Source organism: Mesoplodon bidens, assembly GCF_964165515.1.
Source record: "Mesoplodon bidens genome assembly, chromosome: 1".
Classification (NCBI taxonomy): domain Eukaryota; kingdom Metazoa; phylum Chordata; class Mammalia; order Artiodactyla; family Ziphiidae; genus Mesoplodon; species Mesoplodon bidens.
This window is the reverse complement of record NC_138176.1, coordinates 85,814,808-85,833,506: the sequence shown is the minus strand read 5'-3', so window position 1 is coordinate 85,833,506 and position 18,699 is coordinate 85,814,808.

Genomic DNA, 18,699 nt, shown 5'->3' with positions numbered 1-18,699 from the left:
TAGCTTTCAGCAGTCTGATTATGTGTCCAGGCTTAGATTTCCTTGGGTTTATTGTGTTTAGAGTTTGCTGAACTCCTAAAATCTGCAGATTTATGTCTTTCGTCAAATTTTTTTTCCAGCCATCGTTTCTTCAAATACTTTTTTAACACCATATTCTTTGTGACTCTGTTGACATGATGTTATGTTCAATGTCAGTTTGATTTTCAAATCTTTGCAGAGTTACATCTGTTGCGTATGTGAGACACTTAGTGGGCAGTTTCGTACCTGGGTGGTCATTGGTGGTCTATCTGTTAGTTCTCAGTATCTTTTGGTATGTGTTTAGGATCAGATACACAAATTTAGAGCTCAGGTGTAGGCCCAGGAGCTTATAAATGACTTTATGGTCTCCCTTTTCTAAGCTCCTTCCCTTTTTGATCCTTGACCAGAAAGCTGAGGTTTTAATTACTCCACTCTCCTGCATACTTTCTGTGACTGTGTGCATGTACAGGCTAACAGGCAGTATGACAGGGAGAAGAAAAGAAACAGGGGTTTACTTCACCTTCTTGGGAGCACAGCTCCTCTAATTAAAGGAGAAGATTCTCCTCCCTTCAAATTTTCAACCACTCTGGGCTCCTGTACCACCACTGATGCTGCTGTTTCCACAGCCACTGTGGGTTTGTCTGGAAGCTAGAGTACGAGAGAACTAAGAAAAGAAGAAAAAGTTTTAAACGGGAGATATCCCCCACTCTCTCTGAATATTTGGAGGCTCCAATCCTACTCCCCATGAGAGAACTAGAGAGTTTCTCCTGGAACTCTGTCTGCACCCTGGTGCCCTCTTCTGGTGTTTCGGCTGCTTCACATCCAGGCCAGGGTATACATGACGAAAATGGGAAACTCAATGCCAACTTGGTATATGTTGAATTCTAGTCTTCTTCCCCAGTCAGCCAGCTACTACTACTTATTTCTCAAAGACTCCAAATGAATTCTTCTCCTTGAATTCTGTCCAGATTTTAGAGCTATGTTTGATGAGATATCCAGAGTAGAATATACTTACTCCATCTTACCCAAAATCAGAACTCCCACTTCACTCCTTTTAATAATTAGAATAATTCATCTATTTGCTGTTGACTCAGGTGAGTATTTGACTTCTTAATATAGGAATATAAGATGTGGCCGCAGAAAAAGAATGAAGAGGGATACAATGGAATAAGTGGATCCTAGCTCCAAGAATCAAAGTGATAATGTAGTCTAGGAGTATTAGTCCAAAAAGCTAGTGTATGAGCCACGTGCTCCTTGTAACAGGAATTAAGGAATATTCATCCTGTGTATTCAGCATCCAATGTGAAGGAATATATATGGCACCCATCAAGCATTTTTTTTCTTATTGGGATTGTTCAAGAGATGGTGAAGAAATATCAAGGCAAAATGTGTTGTCAGAATTTCTGGGGTTTGGTTATTCAACCAGCACATAATTTACCTAATCATATTACCATCTATGAAACATTTCTACTTCTCATCCTCTATGGGTAAGACTTGTCCTAAAAGACTTTGTCAAATAACTTGTTGAAACAGATATACGTAGTTTGCATGTTGTTCTCCTAATTTAGAAGTCTAGTGCTTATTTTTAAAGGATACAGGATTAATTTTGGAAAAGCTTCATTTATTGAATACATTTTGGCTTCTAGAGATGATGGTATATTTTGAATGACTGCCCACTAGATTTTAAAATATTCCTTCAAAACTTCTGCAAAAGTATGGTTTTCTGAATTTGTAGTAGGCTTTCACTGTTGAAAATGTGAACAATTTTTATTGATCTATATACTATGGCATCCCAACTGAAGTAATTTGATAAGAAATACTTATATTACAATGTTTTATATACCCTAATGCCCGTATTTTAGAAATGAGGACATTAAGACTCATAAAGATTAAGCTACTTGCCCAAGATCACATAGAATATTAGTAAAAGAAGCAAGTCCATGCTACAAATCAAGACTCAGAAAGCCTCTTGATCCTGCTCTGACTTTTCTATGATTAATATAGTCTCTTACAGTTGTTTTAACAGCTCCTATAATAGCTGAGAGATTTGAATAACTTAGCAATTTTTACCTTAAGAGGGTAAAGCTACATTATTTTACAATTTGGGGAAATGTCAGTGGTTTAGAAAAGTGGTTCTTTATTTGAGACAATAAAGTTATCTTGAGACAGATAACTGAAGCCCCAAATATCATGTCTTCACACTATATTTGAAGATACAAATGTGTTGGAGAAATTATGACTCCCAACAATTCTTCTAAATCACCATGTTATAATCATTTTCTTTCTTACACTCCCAACACCTCTACCTTTCTAAGTTAATTCTCTGAAAAACAGCATGACTCTAAGATGAAACAAATCTCTGCCTTTTCTGCCACTGTGTACTGAGCCCTCAACTGCATATAGAAAGAAACACACCACCATACTGACTCCCAAGTTTACATCTCCAGGCTGGATTTCTCTCCTGAACTCTCCACATTCATAGAATCACAGACTACCTGACATCTGCACTTCGATGTATAACAGACAGACATCTCAACATTAACATGCCCAAAATTAAGCTCTGGGTGTTTCCCTTAAAACTTTATACTACCCTTAGCTTCCCATTAATTTGGGTTGTTAAATTTTATCTTTAATATTTATATAGTTTTAAGAACCTGAGGAATGTTTCCTATTCTCTGGCTTTCCTATCTCTAAATATATTAACATAATTGCTCTACAGTATGACTTTATCATTTCAATATCTGAAATCTCAGCAGGTCTCTTTCTCATATCTGTGCTTCTGCTGAGTTGTGCTGTTTCCTGGTATGCTGGAACATATTTGTATACCACTCATTACACTATTTCAAAGTTACACACCAAGGCATACCAGCAGGGTATAATGGAGTGCTGGCTGATCTTGTCTCTTCAGTGGTTTTTAATCTTTAATCTTTAGGAAATTAGAGCAAGTCCCATGCATCTGTCTATCTTCCTTTATTACACTGTTTGCAATTAGACTGATCATTTATTCCTCAACTATCTGGTAGAGTAAATGTGCTTCTTAATGTTTTATGCTATTGTGGTTCTGCCACATAATATTTTAAGAATTGTCTATAAAAGATTTCTTGGTAATATAATTTTTCTAAAAAACACACAGGTGGAAATAATGAAGTATATTTAGTTTGATTTTTCTCCTCTCATGTTTCCTCTGAGTCAAAATAAAACAGAGTACGTGGTTAGGGTCATTTTTATGCTGAACATACTTAAATACTTAAGCCTGTTTCCAAAACTTACTGATATTTATTATAAAATACCTAGTGTCAGGACACATGAGAATTGAATAAATAAAAATACTAACAACATTCCTGGTTGGGAAAACTCAGCATTGTAAATCTGTAAATTCTCAAAATCTGTACTTGAAAATGTAATGCATTACCAATCAATATCCCATGAGATAATATCTCAGAGTTTGTCAATGTGACTGTAAAATTCATTTTAAAGAATGACTAACAAAAGAGAAGAAATGTTGAAACAGAATAAAATTAAAGGAACTTGTCCAACCAGATGGTAATACATAGTCCTGACTCAGGAAAGACAACAGACAAAATAAAAAGTCCAGAAACAAAGTTAGTATATGACACAGAGATCATATCAATAGTGAAGATAATTGATTATTTAATTATTGGTATTTGGACTTGTTTAATCGCTTGGAAAAAAATTACATGATCCAAATACTCATTATGCATTAATATAAATTCCAGAGAGAGTAATATTTGAGAGCAAAAAATATGGTATGAGGTAAGAATGGTGCCCTACAAACGTTTGAAATGTGGCAGCCTGGGAATAGAGATTACAAAAGTAGGAGGTTACTGTAACCAATAATCCCATGGTTCCTGGAGTGCTCACAGTATTCTTTTCTTGCCTTTGGTGGAGAGGAAGGGAACTGCATGGGAGATCACATTATAATTATGTACTAATCCACACATTTATATTTTTACTCTTTATATATGCTGTATTTCACAGTAAAATAAGGATTTCTAGAAGTTGGCATTTGCTTCTCTATAGAAGTCTCCAAGTATTCAGTATTAATCATCTGATTAATGGGCTATAACATATAATGGAATAAGAAAAAATGAGCTGATCCCCTTCAGAGCCTCCCATTCCATTCTGAAGGACTATTCATCTAATCTATTTGTCTTCTACTGTAGAGAATATAACTGAGTTTTCCTAGTAGTGGTATGCATTTTGCTGTACCATCCCAACTCTTTGGCATTGTTACCATCGGGAATAACATGAAGCATTTACAAAGCAGATGGCCAGCTTTGCAGGCCCAGGTGTGGCTTGAACCTATGACCTTATTAGCATCTACAATAAATAACTGACGTAACTAACTCAAGCTTGTGGTAAGTGGATAACAAAACATAAGGAAAATGGGTGTGCCTTTTAAAATAATTAACTAAAACATCTATTAGTTCTATAATGAAAAATAAAGAAATGGATGAATAGAGTCAAGGCAGACAAATTTTATCTGGAGCTAGACTGCAATATTGAGTTTTATCTTTCATTTGAGCAAAAGAAAGAAAAGAAAAATGAAAAAAAGTTAAGCACTATCTTTATGTGAAGAACAGTACATTTTTATTATTTCTCTCTATAAAATACACATAGATGAATACAAATAATAGCACTTGAGACTATTTTCTAAATATCCAGAGAGAAAGGAAAAGAAATAGGAATATTAGTAGTTATAAGATATTCCTTAGAAGAATAACTGTTGAAAACCAAAATCTAGATTCCATATTTGTATTTTTTTAAGTTAGTAGTTAAATTTTTAAGAAAGTAAAAAATAACATGCAAAAGAACATAAATCACATTAAATATCTATATCAACTGTTATTTAAATTTTAAAATAATTCTGTAATTAAATTTGAGAATAAACATTATAAATGCCTCAATAACTCAAGATTTTAAATGAGCTATCTCTGGAAATTGTGCTTGTTTATATTAAATACTAAAATCATTTTTACTTTTTGGCTTTATTAAATAAAATTACGACTAAGCATCTTGAAGACATTTTCTGAAATGGAAAATTTCAAAATTTAAAACAAGTTATTGCTTCTTACACACGTTACACTGATAATTCCTTCTCCAGAAGAGAAGAACATTTTTTTGACCATTAGCTAAATTTGTATCTGTTTCCCAGTTTCAAAATCCTGAGTCCCTTTTGTATTTGTATGTTGCTAGAAAAACAGAATTTTTTTTTCTGATTTGAAATTATTTAAACATGTTTGCTTTAGTGTTTAGCCTTAGTTTAGCTTTCATCTCCCCCCACCACCTTTGATGCAGAAATGGTGAAAGGTAGAATGAACCTTGAGAATGAATCCCATTTCTGTAAAGTTTAAATATTGAGGAATGGACAATGTTCCTTTTCAAGGCAGGGATCCTTCCTGATTTATTAGCTTCTCCTTCTGGATTTATCCATGTGGGAAAACTGCCAAAGCTCATTTGTCTTTTCCTGCCTATATCCTTATGTCATGACATTGAGGCACTTTGTTCTGCAGAAGTATTTTTAAAAGGTGACAAGCCTTTCCCTGTGGAACATTTAAATAATAATAAAAACCACTTTTAATTAGGATCTGGAATAACTGCTAAGAAGAAAGTGGGAATGGAGCATAGCTCCCCACAGCTCTCACAGCAGACTGATTTCATGTTTCTTATGTTATCCCTGGCTACACTTGAACATAGCTCTGGTATACTGAAGTTGTTTTTCTTTGAGAACACCCAGCTCTCTCTTTCTTTGCAAGGCTAAATATTCTCTTTATTAAGGACTGTGAGGATCACATTTTATTGTTCCCAGTACTATTTACCAAAACATTTGTTTTAACTCTTAAAATCACTGTTCCTCTCAATGTTCAATTTAGAACATCAAGAAAACACAATAGTCAGATACTTTTTATCATCCTAATATCTGAAGCAATGTCTTACTATATGTACAGTCAAACATTTAGAATATTTTTTTGGGAGAAATATAACAAGATTATATAATCTACCTTACTGGGACTTCCCTGGTGGTGCAGTGGTTAAGAATCCACCTGCCAATGAAAGGGACATAGGTTCAAGCCCTGGTCCAGGAAGATCCCACATGCCGCAGAGCAACTAAGCCTTCATGCCACAACCACTAAGCCTGCGAGCCACAACTACTGAAGCCTGCATGTCTAGAGCCCGTGCTCCGCAACGAGAAGGCTGCGCTCCGCAACAAGAGAAGCCTGCGAACCACAACAAAGAATAGCCCCTGCTCGCCGCAACTACAGAAAGTCCGTGCTTAGCAACAAAGACCCAGTGCAGCCAAAAATAAATACATTTATTTAAAAAAAATACTAATCCACCTTATCCAGTTTATGGAATAGGAAACCAAGGCCAAGAAACACACAATGAAATATTTAGTACAGACAGTGCTGAATCTCTTTGGTTTTTCATAGTAGTATACTCATTTGATGAGTAATAATCTAAAGCTATATAACATTCTTTGTTTCAAGATAATCATAACGGAAAGACAAAAGAACTTAAAAGTAATTTAGACTGAGGAAATTCAGAAAAATATCATAATCAAATTTGGCCATATTTTCTATAAAATAGTGTCATGAACAACATTACTCAGACATTTGTTTTTTCTTTTTAAATGAGATTTCTTTGCAAAAAGTTCCTTATCTCCTCTTATTTTCTCCACATGCATATACCTTATGTCCCAAGTTCAGGAGGGAATGCAAATTATGCTTTATCTATGAAGTCTTCCCAAACACCCCTATGTGTTCTTTTGTTACACTCCATACATTCATCTACTCATATTGTACTGCAATTATCTGTTCATATTTCAGTCTTCTCTATCAAAATGTGAGTTCCCCCAGGGCAGGGAACATATCATTCATTTTTGTATCTCTGGTGCCAGAACTATGGTAGACATTCAATTAGTATTTGCTAGGTGAATCAATATATGAATGATTGCTTCATGGTAATTTTCCAAAGTATTCTTGAGCTTTTTACACATAGTTTTTTTTTTCCAAAGTATTCTCAGTGTGAATGAATACATCTACCTAAGGTTGTAAAACAATAAACCACCTATTCTCCCTCCTCCATCCCCTGAGTATAACCATAATTTCAGCTTCCAAAGAGAATTATTATAAGGCATTCAGTTAGTAATTACACTTGAGCAAGCTATGGAATTTCAAATAGAGATATATTTAGGTTCACTACCCCCTTTATTATGTTGTCAAATTATTTCCAGTATGTTTCAAAGCCTAATAAAATGCATTAATCGATATTCTGATGGTTTAAAAGAATGAATGTAGCCCTCAAATTTTTAATGAAATACCAGGGAATAACGAAGGTCCAAAGAAATAACATATAGACTCAGTATTAACAAAAAGAGCCAATAAAATATTTTATCCAGTTGCGGTTTCACAACATAATAGAGATATGAAGAAGTTAGAAAGAGTACAAAACAGAGTCATAATACCAGAAGACAAGAAATTAAAACCTGGGATGAAGAAGGAAACTGTAAAAATGATAATAATAAAATGGAGAAATATGCCTAGATATTTCCTTTTTCCAACCACATATAAAATTAAAGAATATAATATCAAGAAGAATTATTTAGGTATATAGAATTTACCAGTAAGATTATCGAAGTGGGGTGTGTCCACTGTTTATTAATTTTTGTAGCTTTCAAAATATCAAATGAACATTTATTACTTCTATAATCATATGAAAATAAAATAACTAAACAAATTGTTCAATACTCATAGTTCATAAGCATTGAAACATTTTAGTGAAAGAGGTTCTGAAATATCCATCCCTGGAGATTATTAGAAATAGGATAGAGACAGATTAGTTTGGAACAGGTCAAGGAGAACTTGCTTAAATGGTGACCTCTACATCTGCCTTCCATTCATAATGTCTATGATTGATCCTAAGCGTTGTTTAAAACAGAAAAATTGCTTTTTTTAAGGAAACATAATCTAGCATTCAACAGAAATAGATTTTTGTTTGGGGAACTAGTAAAACCCATAAATTCATACCTTACTACATTATCAAATGAATCTTTTTTTTTTCTTGTTTTATGAGATTTCCCTAAATTTCAAATTATCTTTTCCTTTCCTTCCTTTCGATAAATATCTCCTTTGAGGAAACTCAGAAAACTCAGAAAAAAAATTATAACAAAACCACAACAATTGATTATGTAATGCAAATACCTATAAGGTACAAGTATAACCAGAGAATGGATAAATGGTCTTAGCCACACATAAACCTAAATTTATAAAACACTGAGCATAAGAAACAATATCATCAGCCAAAGAAACAGATTTCCCAGCACCCCCAAACCACTACCCAATGGAGATAGATAAAAGAACAAAAAATGAATCTCTGGTACACATATAGGTTGAATATCTTGGTACTGTTGATATTTGACTATTTTGACCTAAATAAAAGTCAATTTCATGTGACTCAATGCATGGCATGTTTATTTCCAAAAAACAAAAAAAAAAGAATTATCCTTATACAGTATCATATTTCACGAAATAAACAGCATTCATATAAAGTATTCAGATGTGAAATGGAAAATTTGACTTTTTTTAGTTTTTTTGATTTGGAAATTGTGTCTTTTCTGTAAGTGTATTAACCTAAGCCTGCTCTCTGATAAATCTTTTAAAAGGAAGCAACAAAGAGAATAGGAGCAATTTTATGATGGATAGAGACGGATGTGAAAAAACGGATGTATCAAAAATATTAAATAAGCCAGGCAAAACGTAGTTTTCATTGACACTTACACATCATATGACATAATTTTAGATTCAAATTCCAAATGAACCTTGCTTGGTTAAGGGTCACTTTTCCAGTTATTTCCAGGTGTCTGATATTACTATTGCAAATATATATGATCAAAACATATTGATATATGTATGCAATTGTGTAAGGATATCATTCAACAATTTTTGCTACATTTCTTTATTTCATAAGTATGTATTGAAGTTTCTAGCATTAGTTGATAAAATCTCCAAACCAGAGCACCACAGGTATTTCACTTAAGATGAAAAGAACCAACGCTATAATCATTAGGTAATAAACAATTTTTAAGAAATTTTCTTTAGAAAATTTCTTAAAATTTTAAAATTTAGAAAAGATATTCTAAATGAAAATTCTGGAGAAGTGATGTGGAGACATAGTATTACATTCAGTGAATATTTAATATTTTAAATATGCAATACAATCCTCCCTACACGGCAAGCTAGTTTATCTTTGATACGTAAGGAAGTACACACTACATACTCTGCTTTGTAGGACATTAAAAACCTTCAGCCAGACTAAGAGGCTAGAAAAAGTTCCACACTGCTTGTAAATTCACATATTAAGGCGAGCGTGCTTTATTTGTAGAGTACTTCTACCTCATCTATCACAACGCAGCCTGATTTCAATTATACTTGATCAGGTTCCTGTATCAATTGGTCTTTCTGTCAAAAGAGAGTATCTCAAAACATTTTGGCAAGATTTATACACCAAATCAGTCCTTGCCAGCAATTCTCAAACTTAAGTCATAAAGCCACTTGTTAATGTTTAAATCTCCGAAAGCTCAGGGCGGACGGGACACTAAATAAAACCAGGGAAAGGGAAAATTGAACACAACCCTCTATTTTTTAACCAACTCACCTTTATGACAAAGTTGGAACGCTCTATTCAATATCCTTTCGATTTCCAACCTCTGTTATGTTTTCTATTTTTTTCACATGTGTAAAAACAAAACAAAACTCCTCTTCTGCCTGTTCTAAACCACTTATTCCGATTTCATGCCTTCTTTTGCACTATTTTTTATTCCTGAAACCTTGATACATCCAAAATCTTTCCCCCGTATAGAAATGCTTCTGAAATCAGTGTCTCTCAACGATTACAACAGGACAATCTCCACCACTAAACCAGAAACAAGCAAACTACCTAATCAAACATGCCTCTAAATCAGGAGAAAAGGAGGAGGAGAACGGGAGGTAGGGAGGGAGAAGGAAGGAAGGAAGGGTCACCGGCAAAGCCCATTAAAAATTCCCCGGGAAATAAAAATAGAATCTGGGTAATAAAATAAAATCTAACCTTTTTTAAATTTTTTCATCCGTGCTTCATCGAGTCTCACTTGTTCATAAGGTGCCACACGAAGAGGCCTGGCCCCCAGCACTTCAGACCAGAGTTTCTAGTGACAAAGGGCCGCCCCGACCCTGCAGCTCTGGTCTGTGCAGACCTGCTGCCCTCGACACCTCCACTCAAAATGGCGGTGGGCCGTGCACGGAACGCTGCGCCCGGCGCGGTGAACTGGAGCGTGAGCAACACAGCTGCGCCCACCTAGCAAAAACTCCGCCCCCTCCCTCGGGCGAGCACCCTATAAAGCAGCCCCAGGGCCCAGGGCCTGCTGGGAAGAGCTTGTGGGCTAGAGCAGCAGCTCGCACTTCTCTAATCCGCGACCAGAGCATGAGGTTTTCCTTTGCTTTTGAACAAACTCCGTCCCTTTCTCCTGGCCCTAACGACACTGGGCAGAAGGACCCTTGTTGGGGCCCAACTCGAAAGGGTCAGTAACAGAAGGAAATAAATCTGTAGGCAGATTCTCATTTATCTGTATATTGTATATCCAAAGTGGTCTAAATTAATTACTTGGGACCAAAACTCCTTTATGAAAAGCACAAAGACTTTCTGTGAAGTCATGTAAAGTTATACAATAACAACCACAACAAGCAAGCAAATCATAAAACTTGAAAACTTTTTTTGTAGCAGCTACAAGACCAGAAAAATTTCAGTGCAGACCTTTTACTTATCTCCTGCCCAAGTGAATATTAATATACAATTTATGCAAAGTTATAAAGCCTTTGAAAGTTTCCTTAGCTTCCAGGCTTCTCTTTCTGTGTCCTTCCTCCCAAGTATTGCAGCCCTCAAGGACCTTAAAGGCCTCTTGCTCTTTTACTCTCTCCTGCCCTTCCAGTATCAATTTATCCCTGAGGGCATGACATTTATGAAGTCAACTTCATTCACAATACGATATTTCATGAGCCAGGCACTTGTCATTTGAGCCTTTTAATCTCACAGAGATAAAGGACTGTTTGTCTCTGCTCTTCACCTTTCTTTGAAAAAAATTCTCGTCAGCCTCAGGCTAGGAAGATAAGCATTATCACACTTAGCTGGGCTGAACAGAAAAAAATACAAAAAGTTTATAATTTAGAACAGTGTTTCTCAAACCACAAATCATTTGAATGAGAATTACCTGGAGTCTTCGTGAAAATGTAGATCCATGGGCCACATTTCATACCCATTAAATCCTAATCTCCACTGGCCAAACCTCCACTTTGCCCCAAAGTACAGATGATTCTCACACAGCTGAGCACTAAGAACTCTTCAACTTCTATTCATATAAAAAAGCAATATAAGAGCTCAACGCATTTTTCTAAGATAAACTTAACCTAAGATGTGTGCTTAATTTTTCTTCAGTTTGCTATTTCTAAGTTTTATTTTCTGCAATGTACTGTTTAGTTTAGGGAGATTGTTATAACAACCCTTCTTAAATTAACAAAAAGCCCCCACTGGTCTGGCTTTACAACTAAAAGATGATGTCACTGACATCTCTTTCAGCATCTCTGATCTCAACATGTAGTGGAAATTAAATTAATGAAAACAAAGGCCATCAAAGGACTTATAAATTAATTTTCTCTTCACTCAAATGAACAGCAGGAGAAAAGATTTTTTTCTATGATTAAAAATGACATCATGCTGTCTTCTACAAAATAACAGCCCCCAAAGTAATTCTATTTAAAAATTTTTAATTTAGCCCTTCATTTTTAAAACTACAGTAGATTGTTTTGAAGAGGTTTTTTTTTTTTAAGAAAAACTTAAATATTGTTGGTTACATCATCTTATGCTTAAAGTTGTAGGAATTAATTGCTTATGTGGCTTTCTGCTGTAACATTCTTTCAATTTTAGGGTAGATTACTGTAATTAATGCTTTAACTTAAAGGAAAAACCTGGGTTTAAGGGGCGAGCTAGTATTTAGCAAATGTTTACCTCCATCAGATTACACCTGGGCTTCTACTTCTAGTTGACTACAAGGGAATCTCTCTCTCTCACACACACACAGACACACATGCACACACACACACACAGGCCACTGCTGTATATGAACTAGAAGAGTTAAAATTTGCAAACTGCTCTCACTACATTCTCTAATCATTTGCAAAGTGTAAAGTTTTTGGTTATGACTCTGTAGGGGGCAGGCAGAGAAGGAGTTGAAGAGGAGAAATAAATGCATCTCTTTTTTTCTCAAAGAAAGAAAATGTATTAAAATTTATACACTGAAAGTATTTTCATCTCCTCACTCTACTTATGGTCAAAACCAAACTCATTATTTCTTTCTTGAATACAATAAAGTGTGGAAAATAGTGATACCTGAGAGCCATCCAGTTTTTCCTAGCTGGGGCAGAAATATCAAACACACACACACACACCCCACACAGGGTAAAGCTTGTTTTAATCACTACATTCAACAGAATCACAACGCCATACTCTCTTGGTTTTCCAGCTACCTGATGTTACAATGAGTCCTTTCTTTACCTGCTGATCTGCTGGCACAAAGAACCCAAACTTAGAGGGCATCAGCGATAGCTTTAACTTTATTGGGACTTTTATTTCGTTTCCTGATAGAAGTAGGCCCTCCTCTTAGGGAACAAGAACTTCTAGTCCCACGAAGCCTAAAGTAGTAGAGATGGAAGCATAAACTCCCCACAAGTAGGTCACTGGGAGAGATCACGAACAGGACCTCTCCTCCTTCCAAGTCTTGGTCACATCCTGAGAATAGCTCTTCTTCCTCCTGAAGTGTCAGCTCCCAACTGGCCCTTCAGCAATGCCTTAAAGAGGCTGCTCCACAACTTCCCAGACTTCTGGATGGTGCAGAAGGTGGTAGGAATATTGGAAGCCATGGTCCTCCTCTTTCTCCGTCTACCTGTTCCCCTTCTGCTCCCTGACCTCTTTATAACAAAATATCATTCAAACTCTTCTCAGTCTTTGGTTTCTTTATTTATACCTGGTAATTGCATCCAGTCTCATGGTTTAACATACCATATTCTCTTCCAAAATCATGTCTCTAGCTTGGACCTTTGCCCTGAAATTTATATACATATATCTAGGCTTATATATAAGCCTAGTTGTATATATATAACAGACATCTCAAATTTAGAATGTTCAAAACTGAGTCCAGATCCTCCCTACCACCAACAAAGAACAACATCAGAAATGACCTGCTTCTCCCATCTCAGTTAGCAGCAACGACATTCTTCCAAGTTCCTCAGGACAAAAATCTTAGAGTCCTTAATTCCTCTTCTTCCTCTCTACATCTAGTTTATCCGCAAATTCAGTTAGCTCTACCTTCAAAATATATCTAGAGTCCAATGAGTTCCTTTCAAGCCCACTACCACCACTCATATCCAGGTCACCATGATCGCTCAACTGGATTATTTACATAGGTTTCCAATTAATCTCTCAGTTACCCTTGCTCTTCTTTAGGCTGTTCTCAACACAGAAGCCAGAGTGGATCTGTAAGTCAGATAATACTTCTCTGTTCAGAATGAAATCTGAAGTCCTTACAATGGTCTATGAGACTTTACAATATCATGCAGCTCAACAATCTTAGAGTTTTCATTCTACCACCTACCCATCACTCACTGAACAAAAGTCAAATTGGCGTCTTACTGTTCCATAACCATGCTGGCCCATCTTCCCACCTCAGAGCTTATATATTTGACATTCTCTTAGCTTTGGAGTGTTTTTCCCCCAGATATCCCTATCGCTAGCTCCCTTGGTTCCCTCAGATCTTTACTGAAATATTGTCTTAGTGAGGTTTTCCCTAACCACCATATTTAAAATAGCAAACACACTTCCTTAAATTCCCTCTACCCCTGCTTTATTCTTCCCCAAAGCATTTATTACTACTAACATTTTATATATTTTACTATATATTTACATCTATGTATTTGTTTCTGGCCTTATTAGAATATAAATTTCATGAGGGTGGCCATTTGTCTGTTTTGTCCCTTTCTGTATTCCTTATTCCTAGAAGAGAGCTGTCTAGTAGCTGTTCAATATATGTTGAGTGGATGAACAAAACAGTATCACCTAGAAATAATATGATATCTTCTCCCTAATGAAAATGTACTTCACTTCTTTCTACATGTTTGTGGTTAAAAACCCAATGACAGTAATGGTTTCAGAAGAAAAAACCACCAGCACAATCAGTAATTAGTGTTCTGCTCATACTTCTTTTTAAAGGACAGGGATGTGTTAACAAGACCCCACATTTTTACGAAAAGTGGCATCATTTGAAAACATTAACTTATTTTGAATATCTTCTAAGATGTGTGAAAGTCAAACATATCCACAGATTACATTACCTTTAAATGGACACTAATAATTTTAACAAAAGCAAATTAGTCCCAGTTTTATAAGGCTGACATATTTAATTTTAATTCATTAAAGTGATAATTTGTTTAAACTAATTACACTATTATCCTGAAAGGTATTCATTCAACTTTAGACATTAGTATTTATGAACTTCCATTAAATTAGATGAGGGTTTAATTCTCTTACACCGTCAACTACTTCCCCTACTATCTTCCTCCCACTGAGTGATGTCAAATTTTTCATTAACTCAATAAACACTGCTAACATAGTAATATCTTAATATTGTTTATTATAGAGTCAGCAGTGTTTCCTGTATTGCTAAATATTTTAATTTTTCCTGGAGTAAATTATTATATTTCACTTTCTTAGTTTTCCACATATTCTAATATTTATTACCAATGTATTAATTTCTCCAATACATCTGTCAAATACTTACCAATATTGTTATCTGGATACTCACATAGATCAATGATCTATCATTGCTTGGTTTTTTGTTTGTTTGTTTCCCTGAGATATCCTCCCCAAAGTCTTATCCTCCTGCTCCAATTTGGACAAAACATTTCCTGAGCCTATTGCTCATCTGTCATCCTGGAACTGCCTACAGTCATCACTCTGGTCTGTAGTTCAACAATCTTCTGTTTGGAGTCTCCTCTTTTCTTGTCCCATATCTCCTTCTGCCTTCTTGATTTAATCATTTGCTAGAGTCCATCCTTCAATAGCTTCCTCCTCAGCTAAAATACAATGAGAAAGGTTGGGTCCTTGCTTGTGTTTGTTCTATTCATATACTTGATTTAGAGTTTGGCTAGGAAGAGAATTACAAAATGAAAGCACCTTTCTCTCCGAATTATGAAGTTATAGCTCCACTCTCTCTGTCTTCTAGATGATGTTGTTGAGACCTCCCATGCCATTATGGTTCTCTATTCTTTGTAAGCTACTTGACTTTTTTACTTTGCAAGCTTTCAGGAGATACTTTATTCTGTGTTCTAAAATTTCACAATTATATTCCTCAGTGTGGTTTGTTATCATTATTTATTTCACAACATGAGGTTTTACAAGGGCCCTTTAATCTGAAGCGTCAAGTCCTTCCTGTCTCAATTTTTTTCCTTTTTTTTTTTTTTTTTTGGCCATGCTGCATGCCTTTGGAATCTTAGTTCCCCAGCCAGGGATTGAACCCAGGGCCATGGCAGTGAAAGCACTGAGTCCTAACCACTAGGCCACCAGTGAATTCCCTCCTATTTTCTATTTGATAACTTCGCTGTTTCCTATGATTTCCCTTACTAAAATTTCTATCAAACTGTTAGATTTCCTGGCCTGATCTTTTAATTTTTCTATATTCTTTCTTTTATTTTCCATCTCTTTTTCTTTACTGTTTATCTTTCTGGGAAAATATCTGCTATTAGAGTTTACAAAAATTCTAGCACTCATATTTTTAATTTCCAAAGGTTTTTTTTTTCTTATAATACTTCATTTTCATATATTTGGATCTTAATTTGTGGATAAAATATCTTCTCTTGTGTGTCTGGGATATTAATTCAAGCGAGTTTTTTTAGATTTTTTTTTTCTACTGCCTGCTTTTTCCTTTTTTTACATCAGTTCTAGCCTTCTATTTGTTTTTGATCTTTCTGGCTTGACTGAAGCACCCTTAGACTATATGGTTAACCTTGGCTGACCATTCATATTTAAAAGTAAAGCATCAAAAAGCTGACTGGCTGTCCTGTGTCTGGAGGTGGTGATTGTTAATTTGGGGCTTCACTATAAGGTCCTCATGGGGCAGGCCATTTTCCCCTTTTTTTTTTACTTTATGGATCCTTCTATGTCAGTATCTAAAGGTTGTTTTTCTGTGACCATTCAGATAAGAAGCCTACTTTCTTTTACCACTGGGGACATAGACCTTACTGCCTGCTCACATTCTAGAATTTGAACAGTAGGAAAAAGAGCTGGTGCTTCACCTGGCAGATTGGCTCTTAATTACGATTTTTAAAGATGTCACACCGTGGCTAATATTTCCTGACCAGCCAACAGTCACTCTCACATCATGTTAGTTTTGATCTTCTGCATAATTCTTGTCACTACCTGAAATGTTTCTTGTTTACTTGTCTCTTTGTTTTATCTCTATCCCGTTTAAGAATGGAACCTGAGATCGTATCTGTTTTGTTCACTTCCTAGTACATAGTAGGTAGCTAACAAGTATCTATCAAATGAACAAATGATTATATGAGTCAATGGGATCTGAACTCCCTATTTATAAGTTTCTCAAAGGAAAACACGTAAGTTGGGGGAGAGTTGGGAATGGAGGACAGAACCACATGACTCACCAGTGGCATCTTCTGTCTCCTACATGCCAAACACAGTTTTTAAAACCAATGCCCATATTTTCAGCCCAGCATCTCAAACACACTGTCTGGTGAGGTTTATGCCCCCAAATTCTGAGTCTATTTGGTTCTCTGCACACAGGCTGGTAGCTTCCATGTTTATCCACTCTACACTGCTGCTCAGCTACCACTCACTCCTCTGTTGGTTCTGTCTTCTTGCTCTTCTCTTATTCCTGAGGAGTTTATACTTCTTTTATCCCTTTATGTTATTTAAATGGGAGAATCATAGATGATCTAAACAACCGAGGTCTCTCCATCATGCTCACCTAAAATCAGACTACTTTAATATGGAAACTTTTATTTTTTCTTCTTTTCCTTGTCTCACTATAAGGAAGAGTTCCCATTTATTCACATCTCTGAATTCCGAATGATCTTTTAAAATTGCAAATATGATTATGTTGCAGACTCCTTACTCTCTTAAAATACTTCAATTGTTTTGCATTGCTTTTAGGATAAGGGCAAAAATTCTCCATGTACAATAGAATAGCCCTGCATTGTCTAGCCTGCCTCTTTGGTCTCAGCTCTCACAGTTTGTTACAGCTAAGCGGGGCCTTTTTTTTTCAGGATCTCACATGACCTAAGCTCTCCTTTGCCATAAGACCTTCTGCATGTGCTTTTAGCCCTACTTCAATGTCACTTCCTCAGGATATCCTTCCCTGACCTCCCAGACTAGGTAAACTCCTCCTATCTCCCTCAGAACTGTTATTTTTAAGTGTAACAACACCTAACATGGCTGTAGTTGATTTTTGACTGGGCAGTTATTTCATTACAACTAATGAGAGAGAGAAATGTTAACCTCCATGAGGTCATTAACATATGCCCACAGCTTAGCATGGTACTTGGCATGATATAGGTTCTCAATAAATATTTTCTGAATGAATAAATGAATATAAATGCAATCAAGCACAAAGCACTATGAAAAAGACAAGAGGCAAGCCCCTACAGAGCAGAGAGATCTTTGTCCTTTCAATCCTTACATTGTTTATTGGCTTCTAGCGTGATTACACATCCTGCTTTAGCCTTGGCCTTTAGGAGAATTTGGTAGCTTTATACACAGTGTTACCACTGACAGTTGTTTTTTTTTTTCTTGACATTCACTCTTCATAGATTTGATTCAAAGGAGGCACAAGTTTTAAAACTCCAGTAGTATATTTGTTCTTTTTGTGGGAACCAACAACCAAATAAAACTAGCCCTAAATCTTCTGAATTGCTCAATTCTATCATTTCTACTACTGTATACCATTGCAGCATTGGTATAAAAGGCTTCTTATTCTAATGTTTTCTGAGAGTTCAAAAAATGGGCCTGGGAGGGCTTCCCTGGTGGCGCAGTGGTTGAGAGTCTGCCTGCCGATGCAGGGGACACGGGTTAGTGCCCCGGTCCGGGAAGACCCCACATGCCGTGCAGCGGCTGGGCCCGTGAGCCATGGCCGCTGAGCCTGCGCGTCCAGAGCCTGTGCTCCGCAACAGGAGAGGCCACGACAGTGAGAGACCCGCATACCGCAAAAAAAAAAAAAAAAAAAAAGGGCCTGGGATGGCCATGTCAGGTATTTCATAACAGTGAATTAATTCTCATCTTTAAAAAAATACAGTATTTACTATTTTATTCCATAATGGGAAACAGAAATCAAGTTTGGCCCAGCGTATCATCATAAGAATTCATATCATCATTTCAGGCTGTCAACAATCTCACACTTTGTCTATCAGATTTTGTGAAAAGCACTGATGACAAGAATCCTTATTAAGGTATGAGCTGATGATAGCATTAAAAAGTGAATCATGATCAGCTGACCTTACTCGGGAAAATATATAAAGAAAGCATATGTAACTGTGGCACTGAATTCATGGTTTTGTGTCTTTGCTACTG